Below are 23,284 nucleotides of genomic sequence, written 5' to 3'. Positions count from 1 at the left end.
CTCACTCCCTTCTCCCGCCGGAAAGTGCTCACTCCCTTCTCACGCCAGACAGTGCACACTCCGCTCCCCGCCAGACAGTGCTCACTCCTCTCCCTGCTAGACAGTGCTCACTCCTCTCCCTGCTAGACAGTGCTCACGCCCCTGCCTGCTGGACAGTGCTCACTCCCCTCCCAGCCAGACAGTGCTCAGTCCCCTCCCCGCGGTCACTGCTCACTCCCCTCCCCGCCGGACAGTGCTCACTCCCCTCCCTGCCGGACAGTGCTCACTCCCATCCCGGCCGGACACTGCTCACTCACCTCCCGTGCTAGACAGTACTCATTCCGCTTCCTGCCGGACAGTGCTCCCTCCCCTCCCCCACCGGACAGTGTACGCTCCCCTCCCTGCCGGACAGTAATCACTCCCCACCCTGCCAGACAGTACTCACTCCCCTCCCTGGCAGACAGTGCTCTCTCCCCTCTCCGCCGGACACTGCTCACTCCCCTCCCCGCAGGACAGTGCTCACTCCACTCCCTGCCGGACAGTTCTCACTCACCTCCCGTGCTAGACAGTACTCATTCCACTTCCTGCCGGACAATGCTCACTCCCCTCCCCCGCCGGACAGTGCTCATTCCCCTCCCTGCCGGAAGTGCTCACTCCACTCCCTGCCGGGCAGTAATCACTCCCCTCACTGCCGGACAGCGCTCAAACCCCTCCCTGCTGGACAGTGCTCACCCCGATCCCTGCCAGACAGTGCTCACTCCCCTCCTCACTGGACAGTGCTCACTCCCCTCCTCGCTGGCAGTGCTCACTCCCCTCCTCGCTGGCAGTGCTCACTCCCCTCCTCGCTGGCAGTGCTCACTCCCCTCCTCGCTGGCAGTGCTCACTCCCCTTCTTGCCAGACTGCACTCACTCCCCTCCTTGCTGGACAGCACTTATTCCCCTCCTCGTTGACCAGCGCTCACTCCCCACCCTGTACAGGGCAGGGCTCATTTGCCCACCCACTGGACAGCACTCAGTCCCCTCTTCGCTGAACAGTGCTCTCTTCTCTCCTTGTACAGGGCAGTGTTCACTCCCCTATTTGCTGCAAAGTGCTCACTCCCCTCCCTGTACAAGGCAGTCCTCACTCCCCTCCCTGACGGACAGTGCTCACTCACCTCCCCCGCCGGGCAATGCTCACACCCCTCCCCCGCCAGATAGTGCTCACTCACCTCCGTGTCGGACAGTGCTCACTCACCTACCCCCGCCGGATAGTGCTCACTCCCTTCTCCCGCCAGAGAGTGCTCACTCCCCTCCCTGCCAGACAGTGCTCACTCCCCTCCCTGCCGGACAGTGCTCACTCCCCTCCCTGCCAGACAGTGCTCACTCCCCTCCCTGCCAGACAGTGCTCACTCCCCTCCCTGCCAGACAGTGCTCACTCCCCTCCCTGCCAGACAGTGCTCACTCCCCTCCCTGCCAGACAGTGCTCACTCCCCTCCCTGCCAGACAGTGCTCACTCCCCTCCCTGCCAGACAGTGCTCACTCACCTCCCTGCCAGACAGTGCTCACTCCCCTCCCTGCCAGACAGTGCTCACTCCTCTCCCCCGCCAGACAGTGCTCACTCCCTTCTCCCGCCAGAGAGTGCTCACTCCACTCCCTGCCAGACAGTGCTCACTCCCCTCCCTGCCAGACAGTGCTCACTCCCTTCTCCCGCCGGATAGTGCTCACTCCCTTCTCACGCCAGACAGTGCACACTCCCCTCCCCGCCAGACAGTGCTCACTCCTCTCCCTGCTAGACAGTGCTCACGCCCCTGCCTGCTGGACAGTGCTCACTCCCCTCCCAGCCAGACAGTGCTCAGTCCCCTCCCCGCGGTCACTGCTCACTCCCCTCCCCGCCGGACAGTGCTCACTCCCCTCCCTGCCGGACAGTGCTCACTCCCATCCCGGCCGGACACTGCTCACTCACCTCCCGTGCTAGACAGTACTCATTCCGCTTCCTGCCGGACAGTGCTCACTCCCCTCCCCCACCGGACAGTGCACGCTCCCCTCCTTGCCGGACAGTAATCACTCCCCACCCTGCCAGACAGTGCTCACTTCCCTCCCTGCTGAACACTGCTCACTCCCCTCCCTGTACAAGGCAGTACTCACTCCCCTCCCCGGCAGTCAGTGCTCATTCCCCTCTCCGCCGGACACTGCTCACTCCCCTCACCGCTGGACAGTGCTCACCCCATTCCCTGCCGGACAGTTCTCACTCACCTCCCGTGCTAGACAGTACTCATTCCACTTCCTGCCGGACAATGCTCACTCCCCTACCCCGCCGGAGAGTGCTCAGACCCCTCCCTGCCGGGCAGTAATCACTCCCCTCACTGCCAGACCGCGCTCACACCCCTCCCTGCTGGACAGTGCTCACCCCGATCCCTGCCAGACAGTGCTCACTCCCCTCCTCACTGGACAGTGCTCACTCCCCTCCTCGCTGGCAGTGCTCACTCTCCTCCTTGCTGGACAGCACTCACTTCCCTCCCAGTACAGGGCAGTGCTCACTCCCCTTCTTGCCAGACTGCACTCACTCCCCTCCTTGCTGGACAGCACTTATTCCCCTCCTCGTTGACCAGCGCTCACTCCCCACCCTGTACAGGGCAGGGCTCATTTGCCCACCCACTGGACAGCACTCAGTCCCCTCTTCGCTGAACAGTGCTCTCTTCTCTCCTCGTACAGGGCAGTGCTCACTCCCCTATTTGCTGCAAAGTGCTCACTCCCCTCCCTGTACAAGGCAGTACTCACTCCCCTCCCTGCCAGACAGTGTTCACTCACCTCCCCCGTCGGGCAATGCTCACACCCCTCCCCCGCCAGATAGTGCTCGCTCACCTCCGTGTCAGACAGTGCTCACTCACCTCCCCCTGCCGGATAGTGCTCACTTCCTTCTCCCGCCAGACAGTGCTCACTCCCCTCCCTGCCAGACAGTGCTCACTCCCCTTTCCCGCCGGATAGTGCTCACTCCCTTCTCACGCCAGACAGTCCACACTCCGCTCCCCGCCAGACAGTGCTCACTCCTCTCCCTGCTAGACAGTGCTCACTCCCCTCCCAGCCAGACAGTGCTCAGTCCCCTCCCCGCGGTCACTGCTCACTCCCCTCCCTGCCGGACACTGCTCACTCCCATCCCGGCCGGACAGTTCTCACCCCCCTCCCGTGCTAGACAGTACTCATTCCGCTTCCTGCCAGACAATGCTCACTCCACCTCCCTGCCGGACAGTGTTCACTCTGATCCCTGCCGGACAGTGCTCACTCTCCTCCTTGCTGGACAGCACTCTCTTCCCTTCCTGTACAGGGCAGTGCTCGCTCCCCTCCTTGCCAGACAGCACTCACTCCCCACCTTGTTGGAGAGCATTCATTCCCCTCCTCGCTGAACCGTGCTCACTTCTCTCCCCGTATAGAGCAGTGTTCACTCCCCTACCTGCTGAACAGTGCTCACCCCCCTCCCTGCCAGACAGTGTTCACTCCCCTCACTGCCAGGCAATGCTCACTCACCCCCCCCGCCAGACAGTGCTCACTCTCTCCTCGCTGGACATTGGTCACTTCCCTCACCCGCTGGACAGTGCTCATTCCCCTCCCCTGCCGGACAGTGCTCACTCTCTCCTTGCTGGACAGTGCTCACTTCCCTCCCTGCCGGACAGTGCTCACTCCCCTCCCCTGCCAGGCAGTGCTCACTCCCCTGCCCCGTTGGACAGTACTCATTCCCCTCCCCCGCCGGATAGTGCTCACTCCCCTCCTCGCCGGGCAGTGTTCGCTTCCATCCCCCGCTGGACAGTGCTCACTCCCCTCCCCTGCTGAACAGTGTCCAGCCCATCCTGCACCCTGCACCCCCTCTCCCATCTCAGCTTCTGTGATCCCTGACTCCTGTCATGCCACCGTCTGAACATTCAGTATCGTCACAGAGCAAGAGGGGGCATTGAGCATTTTCGTAGTGTTAGGTTGGGTTGAACACTGTTAGAGGTGAGAACACGGCTAGTCATTGAGGGGATGAGGAAGAATGGATGATATTGTCGGGTGTGAGGGAGGATTTTGCACTCTGTCGAGGGTGAGCAAGGGGTGAACACTGTCAGGGGTGAGGGAGAGGGATTTATCACTACCAGTGAGGTGAGGCTACGCAGTTTCAGGGTGACAGCTCCTGGCAATCTTAAACCCATGGGTTTCTCCCTCAGTCTTGGCCTGTTTATTGAAAAAATTGCAAGTAATTTGATTTAGAAATTCTGGCCACGGGAAATTGACTAAGTGTAGATAGTGAAAATCAAATTTTCTTCCGTGAAACAAAGCTGGAATTAGCACAATTAACAGAAACTTTGGGACATTTAATCTCTTACCACAATGTGGCTAATGCCTTAAAAAGGGAACGTGGCTTGGCCCCTCTTGCACACCACCGAGGCCTGCCTTGTTTCTACGATTGAGACTTCGGGGAACGGCCATCAACGGAAGTCTTGCCTGCAAAGACGCTGGCAAGTAAGTGTGTGTTTTTTCCTGTGATTAGCGTTGATCAGAACTGTTCCAACGCTGATCAGATATTTGAGCGAATATTTCATTGAGGCCAAACCAGTATTTTATCAAGGTCATTATAACTCCCTTGATATTTATAAAGGCCAGGATCCCATATGTCTTTTTAACTAATTTCACAGCCTGCTTTGGCACCTTCAATGACTTGTGCACATTTACCACTAGGTCTCTCTGTTAATGCAACCCCTTTAGAATTATGCCCTTTATTTTATATTCTCTCCCCTCTGCTTTCCTAGTAAAATGTTTCACTTCACACTTTGCTGCAATAGATTTCATCTGCCACATGTTCACCCATTCCACCAGCTTGTCCATGTCTTCTTGAAAACCATCATCATTATCCTTAAATGTTCATACTCCCAAGTTTTGTTTCATATGAAAATTTTGAAATTGAGTCCTGCATACTCAAGTCTAGGTCATTAATATATATCAAGAAAAGCAATGGCCCTAGGACCAACACCAGGGAGATTCCATCTGCTGTCACTCTCCATTTTATTCCATGGGCTCCAATTTTATGGCAGACCTATTATGTGGATTTATCAAATGCCTTTGGAAGTGGATATACATCACATCAGCTGCGTTAACCTCAGCATTTCTTTATTTTCTCCTCAAAATCTCAATCAAGTTAATTATACACAATTTGCCTTTAACAAATCCATGGTGGCTTTCCTCGATTGCTCAACTTCTGTCCAAGTGACTGTTCATTTTGTCTGGATTATGGTTTCTAAATGTTTTCTGACTACTAAAATTAAACTGACTGGCCTGTAGTTGCTGGGTTTATCAGTGCACTCCTTTTTTAATAAAGGTGTAACATTTGTAATTCTACTGTCCTCTGATACCACCCTTACATCTAAAGAGAATTGAAAAATGATGGCCAGTACCTCTGCAATTTTCACGCTTGGCATCCTTCAAAGCAGCCATCCAATCCTGGTTACTCATCAACTTTAAGGGCAGCCAGCCTTTTCAGTATAATTTCTTTATCAATTTTAGCCCATCCAGTATCCTATCTATTCATCTTTCACTGTAACTTTTGGCAGCATTTCTTCCTTGGTAAGGACAGATACAAAGTACTCACTTAGTACCTCAGCCATGCCCCCTGCCTCCATTTTTGATGATGATCTCATTTTTGATCCCTAATCACCTCTTCCTGAACTACACTTTTACTATTTATATGCCTGTAGAAAATTTATGGATTATCTTTTATGTTAGCTTCTAGTCTCTTCTCATACGCTTTGCTTCTCTTACTTCATTTTTCACTTCCAGTTTGAACTTTCCGTATTCAGTATGATTCTCATTTTTATTATTAACCTGATGTCTACATATGCACACTTTTTCTGCTCCATCTTACTCTCTCTCCTTCATCATCTAGGGAATGCTATCTTTGGTTGACCTAACTTCTCCCTTCATGGGAATGCACCTTGCCTGTACCCAAACCATCTCTTCTTTAAAGGCAGCCGATTGTCCATCACAGTTTTTCCTGCCAATCTTTGATTCCATTTTACTTGGGACAGGTCCATTCTCATACCCCTGAAATTGGTCCTTCTCCAATTAAATATTTTTACTGTACACCACTCCTTATCCCTTTATGTGGCTAATCTAGACTTTGTGATACTATGATCACTTTTCCCTACATGATCCCCCAGTGACTTTTGATCCACTTGACCCAGCTCATTGATCGGAACCAGGTCCAGCAATGTCTCCTTCCTCATTGGGGCAGAAATATACTGATCAGGAAAATTCTCCTGAATACACTTCGGAAACTCTTCTCCTTCTCTGTTCTTTACACCATTGCTTTCCAGTCTATATTAAATTAATTTCCTCCATTATCATTACTCTATAGTTTTTGCACCTCTCTGTGATTTCCCTGAAATTTTTCTCCTCCATATGTTTCCCACAAATTCCCCTCCAAACCACGCACCATCCTGATTTGAAACTATATCACTATATCACAATTCCTTCATCACTGCTGAGTTAAAAACAGCCTTCCTAACAGCACATTGTGTATACCTACATGCTGAGGTTCAAGGAGATGGTTCATCATCACTGTCTGAAGGGAAATTGTGGATAGGCAACAAAAACTGGTCTTGCCAATGACACTCACATCCCATGAATGAATAAAGCAAAAGTTGGTGGCCTGTAGAATATACAAAGTAGTGTAATGGTACCTCTTTTATTTCTTAACTCTAACTGATGGTTTCTGTGCTTGACCCCTTCAGGACATTGTCTCTCTCCAGTACTGTAATATTCACCATAATAAATACTGTCATTGCTCATCCCTTCACAATGAGGCATGGCTGAGAGCCAGAATAATATCAGGATTAATGCATTGGGAAGTTGTTTGGACATCTGGAAAGAACTGTTGACTTTGCTTAACTGCCATCTTTATGTGGATATAATGTCAGTTTTTTATGTGATCTCTTTTGTCAATGTCCTAACGTTTATTTGCGTAACAATAAAAAGTGTGAAGTGGTTAAATCTTCTGTTATTGATACTTTACTGGTCTGATTCTCACTTTACAGGGTTTTAGGAACAGCAGTAATTTTTCAAAAGATTTGTGAATAGATGTTTTTTTTTCTATGCAGTTCCACAAATGTCATTGTTATTTAGGGTTCAACGCATAGTATATACTGGGTGAATGGGCATGGAAGGGCCATGATTGATATGGAGGATATGAGGGGCATGGGGAGTGGGTGGGGGTGAGGGGGTGTAAGGGGTAAAGGCTAGAGAGCCTAACAGCCTCTAACACAACTAGCACAAAGTCCCAGAGAACCAAGATGGGCTTTTTAACCAGTCCACCTCAGTACTCAGCCAACCCTGAGGCTGTCTCCAATCTGCTTTTGGAGGCAGTGGGTCCAATTCCACTCGCACCTGCCACCCGGGGGTAAAGATCATAACATACGAAAGCAGATGCGGTAAGCCGGGAAATTTCTTGACTTGAGTTATCCACCTTGACATGTAATAACATACCATAATGCCCTGAGGTGGAAGAAACTCTGAGCCCTTGGCATGTATTAATGAGCCATGTACGCAAGCACATCTTGGATTGTAAACAGACATGTGACCAGACTTCCTGCTCAGGGTGAACTCCACACTGAGTAAGTGAGATTGATCAGAACTTCAGTTATGAAGATAGATTGGAGAAATTAGGACTGTTTTCCTTGGATAGGAGAAGCCTGAGAGGAGATTTGAGGGGTCTGGACAGAATGGAAAGGGAGAAACTGTTCCCACTCTTGAAACGATCAAGAACGAGAGGGCATAGATTTAAAGTACTGATAACAGCAGCAAAAGTGGCCTAAAGTGACCTAAGGAAAAACTTTTTCACACAGTGAGTTGTCAAGGGCTGAATGCACAGCCTGGGAGTGTGGTAGAGGCAGGTTCAATCGAGGCATTCAAAAGGGAATTAAACTGTTATTTGAAAAGCAAGAATATACAGGATTATGTGAGGAGAGGGGAATGGAACTAGCTGAATTGCTGATTCACAGAGTTGGTGCAGACATCACGGGCTGAATGGCCTCCTTTTTTGCTGTAATAATTATGTGATTAAAGCTAAGGAGAACCAACAAAATAGGATGCTGGATTGTAATGCTGCATTAAACTGTTAAGGTAAGCACTGCACAAATCAGGGAGGAGATATGGAATAAAAATATTTCAAATGGCAGATGTGAGGTGGGCAGTGTGCGGAAGTTTTTTCAACCCAAAATAATCAATCACTTAAAAATCTACTCAGCGCTAGGAAAGAATCTTAGGAGTGGTAAGGTAGGCATTTGCACCAGATTTTGTGATAAACTGTAATCTATCAAATCTGCTGACTTCACTCTAGCTTTACACATCTCCATTTCAAATGCTGTTTTACACCTAACTCTTTTGATAATTTAAAACTTGCAGTCTAATCATCTCTAGCTTAATTAAGTTAGCCACACGCACAGAACCACATGCACACACAAACATAAGCCTGTTTTAAAGTATCCCACAATAATATTAGGAAAAATATGATTGTTCCTTGACACATCCAACTCAGACGTTGCCAGTTCAAGCCCCATTCAGACATTTCAATGAGTTCTGAGGGACCACTGCACTTTTGGGATGCCAGGGGAATACTTGGACTTGATTGCACCCATTTTCTAAAATAGCATTTAAAACAAAATCATTCAAGAGATGTAGGATTTGCTGGCTAGACCAGCACTTATTGCCTAACCCTCAATGCCCTTGAGAATGTTGGTGAGCTGCCTTCTTGAACCGCTGCAGTCCATTTGGTGTAGGTACACCCACAATGCTGTTAGGGAAAGAGCGCCAGGATTCTGACCCAGTGACAGTGAGGGAATGGTGTCATGTTTCCAAGTAAAGATGATGAGTGACTTGGAGGGGAACTTCCAGGTATAGGTGTTCCCATATATTTGCTCCCTTGTCCTTCTAGGTGGTATTGGTTATGGGTTTGGAAGGTGTTGTCTAAGGAGCCTTGGTGTGTTTCTGCAGTGCATCTTGTAGATGGTACGCATTGCTGCCACTGTGTGTTGATGTAGAGGGAGGGAATGTTTGTGAATGTGGTGTCAATCAAGTGAGCTGCTTCATCCTGGATGGTGTTCTTGGAGCTGCATTCATCCAGGCAAGGGGACAGCATTCTATTATACTTCCGACTTTGCCTTGTAGATTGTGGACAGGCTTCAGGGAATCAGGAGATAAGTTACTCACCACAGGGTTCCTAGCCTCTGACCTGCTCTTGTAGCCACAGTATTTATATGGCTAGTCCAGTTCATTTTCTGGTCAATGGTAACCCCCAGTATGCTGATAGTAGGGCATTCTGCTATGGTAAAGCCTTTGAATGTCAAGGGGTGATGGTTAGATTCTCTCTTGTTGGAGATGCTCATTGCCTGGCACTTGTGTGGCACGAATGTTACTTCCCATTTGTCACACCAAGCCTGGATGTTGTCCAGGTCTTGCTGCGTTTGGACACAGAATTCTTCAGTATCGTGAGGAGTTGCGAATGGTATTGAACATTGTGTAATCATCAGCGAGCATCCCCACTTCTGACCTTATGATGAAAGAAAGGTCATTGATAAAGCAGCTGAAGATGGTTGGGCCTAGCACACTACTCTGAAGAACTCCTCCATCGATGTCGGGGAGCTGAGGTGACTGACCTCCAACAACCACAACCATTCGTGGTATGTGCATACATGTCTAACGCAAAGAGTGCCGAACAACCTATTAATAAATTTGTTAGTGCATGCCTACCTAATATGTGATGTCAGTATGCAGAGCAGGCAGATCATGGCATCAACCAGTATGCAACATTGATCTGATACCAGCTCCATGCTCCAGCCTGTATACCAGCTCTTAACCTCTCACAGCTGAACATACCTTCAGTGATATGAAAGTCCCCTCCTAGCAGCGTTATTTAAAATAAAATCAGAAAATTTTGGAAAAACTCAGCGAGTGTGATAGCATCTGTGGAGAGAGAAACAGAGTTAACATTTTGAGTCCATATGTCTTCTACAGAGCTGTGAAGAAGAGTCTTACGGGCTTGAAACATTAACTCTGTTTCTCTCTCCACAGATGCTGTCAGGCCTGCTGAGTTTTTCCAGCATTTTCTGTTATTATTTCAGATTTCCAGTATCTGCAGTATTTTGCTTCTATCTTAGCATTATTCAAAGGTTAGTTGCTGAATTATTTTTTCTGGTGTTACTTCAGTTGTGTGCATTTTGGATGCTTTCCCATACCTGTTTAAAGTTTCCAGTAGTCTACAGGGATTGGTTTGGCTGCTTCTGATGTTTTTTTTGATGACTTAAAGAATTGCATAAAAATCAGTTGCCTCCTGATATGGTTGGCTGAATTCATCTTGGCATTGAGGATGATTGGAAGAAGGAACAGAGGTCAGCTAGAACAGGTTAAATTGACAGAAGAGAAGGAACAGGTGGAGGGTGAGAAGGGCACTTAGCAGGAAGGTACATCTGCGCATAGTCTTTAGGGAGCAGATCTGTTGGAGAACAGATTGTGAAAGTGCAGTAATGCCTTAGCAGTCCTTTTACACATTGGTACCCATAGCCATGATGGCAGCAGTGTGAGCTGCCCTGGCAGCACTCATGTGTGTTGGATAAATGCTGCTTGTGCTGCAGTTGAAATGAAGGCATAGATCATCAGATGCCGAAACATGGTCGGTTCCATAGGTGTATTGCTGGAGGCAGCTTTTCACTTCATGTTGGAAAGAATGGGCTCCAAGTTCTGCACAAAGCCCTATGCCACATCGGTGCTGGACTTCTTCATGCTCCTTGACAATAAAAGAAGGCTTTCTGTCAGGCTTTCCAATGCATCCAGCATTGTGTGCACATTGTGTGTACACCCATCAGTTTTCTCCTGTAACCTGGCTCATCAAAATCCTCACCAGGGTCCTCCGCAGCAGACCTGATTGGGTGGGATTTAACTTATGTGTGTCCCTGCGGTGGATCCAGAAGTGGGCATCATTACCATTTGCAGTGAAAGTGACTAGCTGAATGCCATTACAAAGTGGCCAGACAATTAATAAGACGGCCCAGTGAATAAAGTGTTGGAGGCAGGCAGGAAGGCACCAATCGCATTATCAGGTGATGTAAGGGCAGGTGCTGCAGTTATTTATAATTGACAGCCAGGCCTCACTGCAGAGTGTAGAATGAGGCTCCAGGATCACAGGCGGGATTCACTGAGGTGTCTGACTTTGTGGCTCCTGGAGACACCTCATCTCTTTCCTGCCCCTGAAATACTTACAGCATTACTTTCAGCTTTCACCCTCCATCACTTTCACATGGTCCATCACTGACACTTTCCTTCCCTTCCTCGACCTCTTTGTCTCAATTTCTGGTGATAGACTGTCCACCAATATCCATTACAAGCCCACCGACTCCCACAGCTAACTCGGCTACAGCTCTTCACACCCCACTTCCTATTAGGACTCCATCCCATTCTCTCAGTTCCTTCGCCTCCGCCGCATCTGTTCCGATGATGCCACTTTCCAAAACAGTTCTTCTGATATGTCTTCCTTCTTCCTTAACCAAAGTTTTCCACCCACAGTGCTTTACAGGGCTCTTAACTGTGGCCAGCCCGTCTCCCGCACTTCCGCCCTCACACCTTCTTCTCCCTCCCAGAAACATGATGGGGTTCCCCTTGTCCTCACTTATCACCCCACCAGCCTCCGCGTTCAAAGGATCATCCTCTGCCATTTCCGCCAACTCCAGCATGATGCCACTACCAAACACATCTTCCCTTCAACCCCCTGTCGGCATTCCGTAGGGACCATTCCCTCCGGGACACCCTGGTCCACTCCTCCATCACCCCCTACACCTCAACCCCCTCCCATGGCACCTTCCCAAAAGCAGAAGGTGCAACACCTACCAATTTACTTCCCCCCTCCTCACCGTCCAAGGGCCCAAACACCCCTTACAAGTGAAGCAGCCCTTCACTTGCACTTCCCTCAATTTAGTCTACTGCGTTCGCTACTCCCAGTATGGTCTCCTCTACGTTGGAGAGATCAAAAGTAGACTGGGTGACCGCTTTGCAGAACACCGTTGGTCTGTCCGCAAGCATGGCCCAGTCCTTCCTGTCGCTTACCATTTTAACACAACACCCTGCTCTCATGCCCACATGTCCGTCCTTGGCCTGCTGCAATGTTCCAGTGAAGCTCAACGCAAACTGGAGGAACAGCACCTCATCTTCCGACTAGGCACTTTACAGCCTTCCAGATTTAACACTGAGTTCAACAACTTCAGATCATGAACTCTCTCCTCCATCTTCACTCTCCTTTTTGATTCCCTTTCTTCTAATTAATATTAAATATTTTTTAGATTTATATTTTTCTTTTCCCACCTATTTCTGGTATTATTTTTAAATTTATTTTTTGTTCCTTTTGCTTTATCTCCACCTTTTAGCCTATTTCAATCCCTTCCCCCTACCCCACCCCACCCCCACTAGGGACATCCGCCACTTGCTTATCCTGCTTTCTACCCTTAATGTCACCATTAGCACATCCTTTAGCTAATATCACCACCATCAACACCCCTTTGGCCTTTTGTTTATGACATCTTTGGCTATCTCCCCTTTGCCTCCACCTATCACTGGCCCTCTATCCAGTTCCACCTGTCCCACCCCCCTTTATCAGCTTATATTTCACCACATTTCTATTTCTCTTTAGTTCTGATGAAGAGTCATACGGACTTGAAATGTTAATTCTGTCTTCTTCTCCACAGATGCTGTCAGACCTGTTGAGTTTTTCAAGCAATTTTTGTTTTTGTTTCAGATTTCAGCATCCGCAGTATTTTGCTTTTATTTCAGCATTATCTGTTGTCCCTGAAGACCATTCCAACTCTGAACTTCCGCAGAAGAATCATCAATTCCTCCTATGAGCAGAGAACCAACAACGATGGGCCACAGACGACTGTAAGAAGGAGCACATCACAGGACAGACAAAGGGTGACTCCAATGTTCAGCGATATCTCACTGCATGTTCTACTTCAGGCAGCACAAAACAGCAGGAAGTACTGTTCCCCATGGGTGCCAAGAAGAGAGAGGGAAAGGTGTCGGTGAAAGTTGTGCATTCTGTTTGGATGATGTGGCTGTCATTGTTGAATAGCTAATGTATGTGGAAGTGTGAAATATGGGCAACAGTGCTCAGTATGTGAGGGTGAGCTGATGCATATGGTTGTTAGATATGGGTCCAGGCTAATATAGACTGTTGGCAGGTGAGTGATGGGGTATGGTAAATTGAGCAGTAGCTGAGGATAGTTGTTAAGTTTTAAGGATATGGTATTTAAAATTACATGCACTGTTCTTCAATATTCACGTAAGGTAGTTGAATTTATCATGCTATTGCATTCAGGTCCTTGAGGATATATTCCTGGCATTGACCTCTAGAGTCATTTGTTTCCGCTGCCTTTTTATTATGTTTTTGGAGGGCCTCCAGCTACCTCCCCCCAACTCCCCACCCATTCCCCTCCACTCCCCACCCCACCCACCACCCCCGTGCCATCCCCCACCACCCCACCCCCTGAACATATAGAACATCATTCCTCCTTTTCAGCTCCTCAACCAAAACCTCACATACAACATCCAAAATCCAGCTCAGGTGTCCACCTCTCCCATGGTCAGACATTCTTCACTCTTTCCAAGGTCAGATTCACTCGTAGAATACCCCACCTGCTCAAGACGCAATGCACCTCTCCTATAAGAGGTGAAGGTTAGCTTTAAATAGTGCAAGTTAGAAATGATAATGGGCCCCCTGCTGATGTGTGCAGCCAATAAACAGTGCGGTTAGTGTTGGCTGCATGCAGAGATTATAATGAACAGGCAGTATGAAATCGTTGTGCTGTCTGCACTCCACTTAACAGGCATAGGCTAATCGTGCATTGTGATCCACGTTCTCATTTTCAGGGGCTAACTAAATTAATCTCCAAGATCTTTCAAATGAGATGTTAATTGAGGCCCTTTCTGCCTCTGATGTGGATGTAAAACATCCTATGACACTATTTGAAGAAGATTTCTTCCAGTTCCCTGGCCAACATCGATTCCTCAACAGCATTAAATCAAATTAACTGGCCACTTATCTAATTGCCATATGTGGGACCTTACTGTGTCCAAAATGGCTGCTGTACATGCTTACAATACAGCAGTGACTCCACTTAATTAGCTGTGAAGAAGGTTGACACATGCTGGGGACATCAAATCGAAGGATTGTTCAGCTCCAACTTCTTGTCAGAGATACAAAGAAACAGCTAAAGGAATAATAATCACTTGGTATCCACAAAGGTGGTAAGCAAAATAGCTAGAAGATAAAAGAGGCTTTCACTCTAGTGGCATGTAGAATCAAATAGCACTCTAGTTGTTGATAACACAGGCTAATCTGTAGTGCATTTAGAATAGACCTCAAATACTGTCTGCACCCCAGCAACAGTTAATCAATTAGCTGCGATACAACTGAGGTGATTTGTCTGGATCCATTAGAATTTATGCTGCTGCATGTCACTTTAGAACAGTTCATTCCATTGCAGTTTTAATTGTGAGCTTTTTTTCATTGATCTCCCTATTTATGTTGGATTTTTTCACTTTTAATTTTATATTGACCTGAGTTTTTACTTGAAAATATTATGGTCTAGAAATGTTATTAGAGCAGAATAGAGATTCTCAGGAAGCTCAAGATAATGGCTGCAGCCTCTTCCCCATTTGTCCATCATAAACAGCCTGTGGAGAATACGGAGGCATCCCTCTTCTCAAGATCAGAAATGTTTTCCCCAAATTGCCAAACTTCTTAAAGAACTTGTAGGGATAATGGATACATACAAAAATCTATCAGAAAACAATTGATATACTATGGCTATTTAGCTCCTCTGAATATTCTATACTTTATCTTCTTAATCTTATGGCAGTGAAGGCATGTCCTATGGATTGTGTTTATATGGACCCTTCTGGAACAGTCTTTTATTTTTTTTTAATGGAAATAACAAGGTGGCTAAGATGACTGCCAAGGGTCAGCTAGGTGACCTTTGCAACTTTAACTCAGACTATCGCAAGCTTCTGGAAAGCTTCAAATTGTATCACTCTGAGCGTGTGCCTCCCCTCTGAACGGACATGTCCAGACATCACCCCTCTGTGGAATTCACAGCTGCCGTTGTTCATGGTTTACGCCAAAACTCAAAATCAAAAGACTTCCAAACTTCACATCTTCAAGTTTGCATTTTAACAAAAAAGAACTGCAGAAAACCAGTCCGCTACAAGTGGACATGAAGAGCCATCATCTATCTTGATTGTATAGTAATGGCTTTCAGCTTTAAACCATTCTCGGTGAACAATAGCAGTTGACCATATGACCTAAACTAGCTTCTGATACCAAAAATCCTTTTTACCCAAAGACCCAGAGAGACCTAGGCAGCCTGCAAAGAACACCACTGCAGAATGTCAGCTGCAGGTGAAGGCAGTAACACCAAAGCCTTTTTAAACTTGGAGGCTGCTATATCTTAAAAATCCTTCTAGCCTGATTCCTTAATCCAAGTCCACCTGAAAAGAAATTTGGCTTCCTGGTACGAAAACCACAAGTCCTTAACTTCATGATGTGCCAGACATTCATCTCCTTGAGGAAATCCTGCAATAATCCTGATATCCAACTCAAGCTATCTGAACCCATCTAAACTACAATTAAAGAGTGGGAAAGACTCCTTTCTTTAATGAGCCTGCAAAGACTGCAACCTTCTAAGATGAGCCAAACACATGAACTATGAACTATTCTTTTGCTTTACAACTTGTAAAAGTACACTATTTTCTCTAACAGTATTTTTCTCAAGCAGGTATGTGAGTATTATTTAGACCTTTGGGGTGAATAATTGAATAAATAATCCTTTTTATTTAAACCCATGGAAACTTGCTGCTGTTTTTTAAATTGACCACACACTCCGGGTAGGGGTATGGGAATGGGTCGTTAAGAAATACACACATCTTCCTTTTCGAAACCACGCTGATTATGAGAGGGGACAAGGGTTTCAGCTCGCTCCCAATTCTTTCCGTAACTTTAGGTTCCAATTCACAATCCTAGCTACTCTTCCTTGTAACAACCTCACTGTTAAAATCAAAATTCAGTGCAAGTTCTTCTACTCAACTCATTCTGCCCCATACCTTCCAGCCATTCTTTCCTTCTACATTATAATCCATTTAAAATCCCAGCTTGGTGTCAGTAGATCACTTATCCTTGATTTAGCTAAGCTTGTCTTTTAATCTTCTCAACTTTGATGGTGTCATACACTGTGGAACTTTTCACCTAAGTCTCACGGTATAAAGAAACATCATTGAGAAACAGATACCTGGACCCTCAGTAACTGGACACCCTAGATCTAATCATCCTTCAGATAATTAAAGCATATACAGATTACATAATTGTTGTTTCAGCTGCAAGCTTGATTTTCTTCAGAACAATCAAACATAATTTTACTGATGACTGTGTGGAGAGAAATAAGGCACTGAACAAAGTGTTCTTTCCTTTTCTTTACTCCACTCCTGCAGGCAATCATCCTTGCTGAGATATTTGATTCTTTAATACATTACCAGAAAAGGCAACTTGGCGTAGTCAATAAATACTTGTATAGTATTCAACCATAGAGGGCATCAAATCCAATAGTAATTTTGTCCTTACCCTACACAAATCTATTTTAAGTGGGTGAAGGATGTGGAAATGGTGTCAGTGGATACTAGTCAAACTAAGAGACTTAGATATTCTTTTTCTTCCTCTTTCTAGCTCAGTAATTATAAAATCAGTTGTCACACATTGTGGTGCTGGAGACGCTCAGTGCAGCCCTGGCCAAGTGATTAAAACTGAAAATTTCCTGGGTTGTTTGGCCCAGTATCACACTATAAGGCACACTTATGCACTGAACTATTGTGGAGGAATTGAAAATAGTTTTTAATTTTTAGATATCTGGCCAGTGAATTTTACATATTGCGATTGGCATTTTCTTCAATGGCCTGCTGGAGAACACCATGCAGTAAGAAACCAACAGCTGTGCTTTCTTTTTGGTATTGTCAGGGTAATTTTAATTAATTTTTCATATATTTCATTATCCTTGACTGGACTTTTCATATTACCTCTGCCAGCACTGTTAATAAAAGCAAAGAAAATTGTATTTTCCTTTTTAATCCATGAAAAATAAAGTTCTTCTCTAGCTCTCTTTCCAGCATTTCTACCCCTCAAATATAAATTTGAGATGCTTTTTGCAGTAACATGGAAGGGATAAGCTCTGTGCAAATTATGAATGAAGGTAATATGCAAAGACTTAACCATCAATTTATCCTTTCAACATACCATGTCAATGCCATTTCTTTTATCATGAAACTTCGATGACACTGGCAAGACTGTATTTATTGTCCATCTCTGGCTGCCTCAGACGGTATTAAGAATCTACCAACTAATGTAGGATTGAAACCACATGTAGGGCAGTCCAGGTAGGGGTGACAAGTTTCCTTCCCTTAGGGACATTAATGAACCAGTTGGATTTTTAATGAAAATCTGGAAGCTTTCATCATCATTTTCTACGTACTAAGGTAGTCTATCATCTCGCTGAAGGAAGGCTCCAATAAAAGCCATATCCCCATTTCACTTGGCCTTTGGGATCTATCAATCCTCACTTAAGTGAGCAATGCTTAATGTGCAACAGTTTCTGTAGTAACTGAAGTTATAGCCTCTCCTGTTGTCTATCAGGGGTCATGTGATGTTTAAGGAAGCTCCAACCAATGAGCCCAAGCATGGGTAATCCGGTGGGGGTTGGGGGGGGTGGGGGGTGGGGGCGGCGGGGGCTTCCTTATATGAGTTCTGATCGAGCATGCAGTAGCTGAAAAGCTCTCTGTAATAAATTTTATCTGTTTCTTGTTGAAACCTATCCAGTCTGTCAAGTCATTACTGTTTCACTGTTTAAGCAGCTCAAACAATATTAAAAGCAACCAATCCTCATAACTCATATGTCAAATGTTTGATCCTGGAATTGCTTTAGTATTCCTGTATTCTGATTTCATGCAGCACACATTTTCGGTGGCTGAATTCGACTGAGTGCATCAATCTCCTCAAATTTAAATGTGTCTTTGAATACAGCAGAAGGGTTTTTAGCAAGAGGTTGGAAAATAGTGCCTGTTAATATAACAATTAGTGAGATGCTTCCCTGTGAATGACGTGTATCATTTAATTTTATTATCATGCACACAAAAACGTTGCATTAATGTGAAGCAGGTTCACCATTACTATGCTTGTGCATTGTGAATTGGCTTTCAAGGTTTGAACTAACACTAAAGTAAAATATAGACTTTTTCCTTCCGAGTGTTTTACTCCACTCTACTGCTGTGTCCGGTCAGGTCTCCACCTTCAGATTTGGACTGGATTTCCACTAAAAATGTAGGAGTATTCAGTGCAAAGCAGCATCCCTTATGGTTGAAGTTACAACAATAGACTGAATGAATCTGTAATTTGACCTTTAAGTTATCAATACAGAACAGACATGAGTTAAGGGAGTTGAGGTGCAGATTAGCCATTATCCGATCAAATGGCGGAACAGACTCAAGGAGCTGGATGGCCTATTCCTCGTAGAGTCATAGAATTATACAGCACAAAAACAGGCCTTTCGGCCCATTGTGTCCATGCTGGCCATCAAGCACCTGTCTATTCTAATCCGATTTTCCAGCACTTGGCCTGTAGCCCTGTATGCAATGGCATTTCAAGTGCCTGTCTAAATACTTCTTAAATGTTGTGCGAGTTCCTGTCTCTACCACCCCCTCAGGCAGTGTGTTCCAGATTCCAACCACCCTCTGGATGAAAAAAATTTTCCTCAAATCCTCTCTAAACTTCCTGCCCCTTATTGACACCTCTGCTAAGGGAAAAGTCTCTTGCTGTGTACCCTTTATGCCCCTCATAATTTTGTACACCTCAATCAGGTCCCCCCTTAGCTTTCCCTGCTCTAAGGAAAACTACCCTAGCCTATCCAGTCTCTCTTCATAGCTGAAACACTCCAGCCCAGGCAACATCTTGGTGAATCTCCTCTACACCCTCTCCAGTGCAATCACATCCTTCCTACAATGTGGCAGCCAGAACTACACACACTACTCCAGCTGTGCTAAAACTAGCATTTTATACAGCTCCATCATAACCTCCCTACTCTTATGCTCCATGCCTCAGCTAATAAAGGCAAGAATCCCATATGCCTTCTTAACCACCTTATCTACCTGTGCTGCCACCTCCAGGGATATATGGACATGTGCACAAAGGTCCCTCTGATCTTCTGTACTTCCTAGGGTCCTCCCATTCATTGTGTATTCCCTTGCAGTGTTTGTCCTCCCAAAATGCATCTCAGGATTAAATTTCATTTGCCACTGCTCTGCCCATCTTGCCAGCCCATCTATATTGAACAGTAATCTAGGGCTTCCCTCCTCACTGTTTACGACACCACCAATTTTTGTGTCATCTGCGAACTTACTGATCATACCTCCTATATTCATGTCTAAATCATTAATGTACACTACAAACAGCAAGGGGTCTCAGCACTGATCCGTGCGGGACACCACTCATTACGGTCTTCCAATCACAAAAACAATCTTGGACCATCACCCTCTGCCTCCTGCCACTAAGCCAATTTTGGATCCAATTTGCAAATTGCCCTGGATTCCATGGGTTCTTACCTTGTTGATTATTCTCTTATGCAAGACCTTGTCAAAAGCCTTACTGAGGTCCAGGTAGACTATGTCAACTTCACTGCCCTCACCTACACAACTAGTCACCTCCTCGAAGAGTTCAATCAAATTTGTTAGACATGATCTCCTCCTGACAAAAACATGCTGACTATCCCTGATTAATCCCTGCCCCTCCAAGTGGAGATTAATCCTGTTCCTCAGAATTTTTAGAATTTTTTTCCAATAGTTTCTCTACCACCGATGTTAGACTGGCCTGTATTTATCTGGTTTATCCCTACTATTCTTCTTGAATAATGGTACCACATTCACTGTCCTCCAATCCTCTGGCACCTCTCCTGTGGCCAGAAAGGATTTGAAAATTAGTGTCAGAGCCCCTGCAATCTCCCCTCTTGCCTCACATAGCACCCTGGGATACATCTCATTTGGGCCTGGAGATTTATTCAATTTTAAGCCTGCTAAACCCGCTAATACCTCCTTCCTTTCAATGCTAATTTGTTCAAGTGTATCACAGTCCCCTTCCCTGGTATATATGCTTACATTGTCCTTTTCCCTCGTGGACACAGATGAAAAGTAACCATTTAAAACGTGAACGTCCTCTGGCTCAATGTACAGATTACCACTTTGGTCCCTAATGGGCCCTGCTCTTTCCTTGGTTATCCACTTGCCCTTAATATATTTATAAAATGCCTTGGGATTTTCCTTTATCTTGCCTGCCAGTGTTTCTTCATGCCCCCTCTTTGGTCTCTGAATTACTTTTATAATTATCCCCCTACACTTTCTATACTCCTCTAGGGCTTCCTCTGTTTTCAGCCCTCTGTATCTGCCATAAGCCTCCTTTTTGTTATCTTATCCAACCCTCTATACCCCTTGACATCCAGAATTCCTTGGACTTGTTGGTCCTACCCTTCACCTTTACGGGGACATGTTGTCCTGAGCTCTCACTATTCCCTTTTTGAATGACTCCCACTGGTCTGACGTAGACGTCCATACAAGTAGCTGCTCCCAGTCCCCTTTGGCCAGATCCCATCTTATCATATTGAAATCTACCTTCCCGCAATTCGAGACCTTTATTTCCGGTCCATCTCTGTCCTTTTCCATGTACCTTATATCTTACAGGCCAGAATTTTGCCTTTGTCAGGTGGGCTCAGCAGGGACGGGTGGCGTCTGCCGGGAACCCGACTGCTGCCTGCGATTGGCTCCGCACAGCAATTTTACGCGGGCGGGCCAATTAAGGCCTGCCCAGCATAAGATGCGGCTGCGGAATGAGCGAGAAGGGGCGGGCTGTGTCGGGTGGTCAATGTCCACCGGCAATAATGTGACCCGGCAGCCAATTCAAATACAACTGCGGCAGGCATTGGAAGGCTGCCAGCGAAGGATGTTGACCTCATGATGGACAATGTTGCGGGTGGACCTGGCGGGCAGGAGGGCAGGTTGGTGGGGCACTCAGCCCTGCTTTTTCTGATCAGTGACTCGCTGCCCTCTTGGAGGAGGTGGCAGCACGGAGAGAAATCCTTGCCCCCAGGGACAGGAGGGGGAGACCTCTCCCACCCCCACCACCACCTCACCCAAAGGGCCTGGGAGGACATGGCATCCAGGGTCAGCAGCCATGATGTGGTGAGGTGCACATGGATGCAGTGCCGGAAGTGCTTCAATGATCTCCTGCGATCAGGAAGGGTGAATACCATGTTGACACAGGTCACTTAGCACAGCAGTTAAGAGCTTCCCATCCCCACCTTGTGCCTCAGAGGTCTTAGAGTGTGAATTTCAATAAGGCAGCATCAGGGCAAGGGGGGTGAGCCCTGGCTGCTTGCACTGAGTGTCTAACGGCTTCAGGGTCACAAATCAGCTGAGCCCTGCGAGGTGCTCCTCATGTGGGGTTGGCAAGGCTGTAATGGCAATGCAGGTACAGGGTGGACTAATCAATGCTCCTCTCTGCTTTCAGGAGAAAACATCACACAACAAAGTAGAGAGGTTGCGGACTGGTGGCAGAGGGAATGCATGCCATATTCTCCACTGTGGAGGACTCCTAGCAGAGCATGAGCGATGCAATGACCCTCATAACCGAGCACAATGCCTCCTCCATGGAGAGAGTGGTGACTCTCATGGAAAGGCTCCCCCGGAAGCTGAATTAGGGGTTCCAGGGGATGCACTTGGACCTGCAATCCCTCACAATGGCAATGAACTTGGGCAGTCACTGTCAGTGTGGGCGATGGATTGGCCACCCAGTATCTACCTAGGTGCCTGTCCATCAATGGTAAGCAACCTCATATTGGCACAGGAGCTGCCTGTCATCTCTGCGGGCTCCTCTCAGGGCGCTCCGGATGAGGCCAGTAGCTCCTCTGCCCCACTGCCAGTGACCGTGGCATCCGATGAGGCTACAACAACTGGGGAAATGCCAGCTGTGGCACAGGCAGGCCCAGCACAGTCTTCATGGGCCAGAGGGTGCCCACTAAGGTCATCAAGGTGTACAGGACAGCAGGGCGAGCAGGCTGTCTCCAATGCCGGTGCCAGCGAAGGGGGAACACCTAGACATAGCACCCGCAAGAGCAAACTTAAAGCACCTCAATCACAACATGGCCTGATCAGGGATGATATTTGTTTCCCCCACTTTTACATTAATTGTTCATTGGTGTGATGGATAACATCTCTCAATTTCATTTATATAATAAAAGCAAAATACTGCAGATGCTGGAAATCTGAAACAAAAACAGAACTCGAAACGTTGGCTCCATCTTCCTCTCCACGGATGCTGTCAGACCTGCTGAGGTTTTACAGCTATTTTTGTTTTTGTTTCATTTGTATAATGTATGCCAGGCACCATATCATTAAACGTGTTTTTGTACAATAAGCTTAGTTTGTTCTGGTGGGGCAGGGTAACCCATGATGTTATGACTGACTTGGTTCTCAATACATTTTATTGAAATGGCACATAATGCAAGTTATTCACCAAGCAAATGTTCCTGTCAGGGATCAAGTAGGGAGCCTGCAGCCCTGGAATGTGGTGGTGTTTCTTATTTGGTAGGTCAGCTGAAGTAGCGTTGGATAAAAGCCTTCCTGTAAGTTGTCCAAGTCAGCGTCTAAGCCCTGAGCGTCCTCCTCACCGTGCTCACCCTCGGACTCACTACTGGACTCATCGTCTGTTGCTTCAGCAGCAGCATCAAGACCTTCTTCCTCCACCATGTCCCCCCTTTCCAGTGCCAGATTGTGGAGAGCGCAGCATGGAACCACTATCAGTGACACATAATCTGGGGAGTACTGGAGTGCACCCCCTGAACGGTCCAGGCATTGGAAGTGCATCTTGAGAAGATCTATGGCTCTCTCCACCACTGCCCTTGTGGAGGTGTAGCTCCTATTGTACCGCTGCTCGGCCTCTGTTCTTGGACGGCGGAGAGGTGTCATGTGCCACCTTTTGAGGGGATAGTGCTTGTCACCCAGCAGCCATCCATCCAGCCGGGCTGGAGCACTGAAGAGCCTCGGCACCTGGGAGTGTCTCAGGATATAAGTGTCATAGGTGCTGCCTGGGTACCTTGCTCAGACTTGCAGAATCTGCATCCTGTGATCACACACTATCTGCACGTTCATGGAGTGGAAGCCCTTCCTGTTGATGAAGGCACCA

Source organism: Carcharodon carcharias, chromosome 11 (assembly GCF_017639515.1).
Source record: "Carcharodon carcharias isolate sCarCar2 chromosome 11, sCarCar2.pri, whole genome shotgun sequence".
Classification (NCBI taxonomy): Eukaryota; Metazoa; Chordata; class Chondrichthyes; order Lamniformes; family Lamnidae; genus Carcharodon; species Carcharodon carcharias.
Note: the sequence above shows the minus strand (reverse complement) of the source record.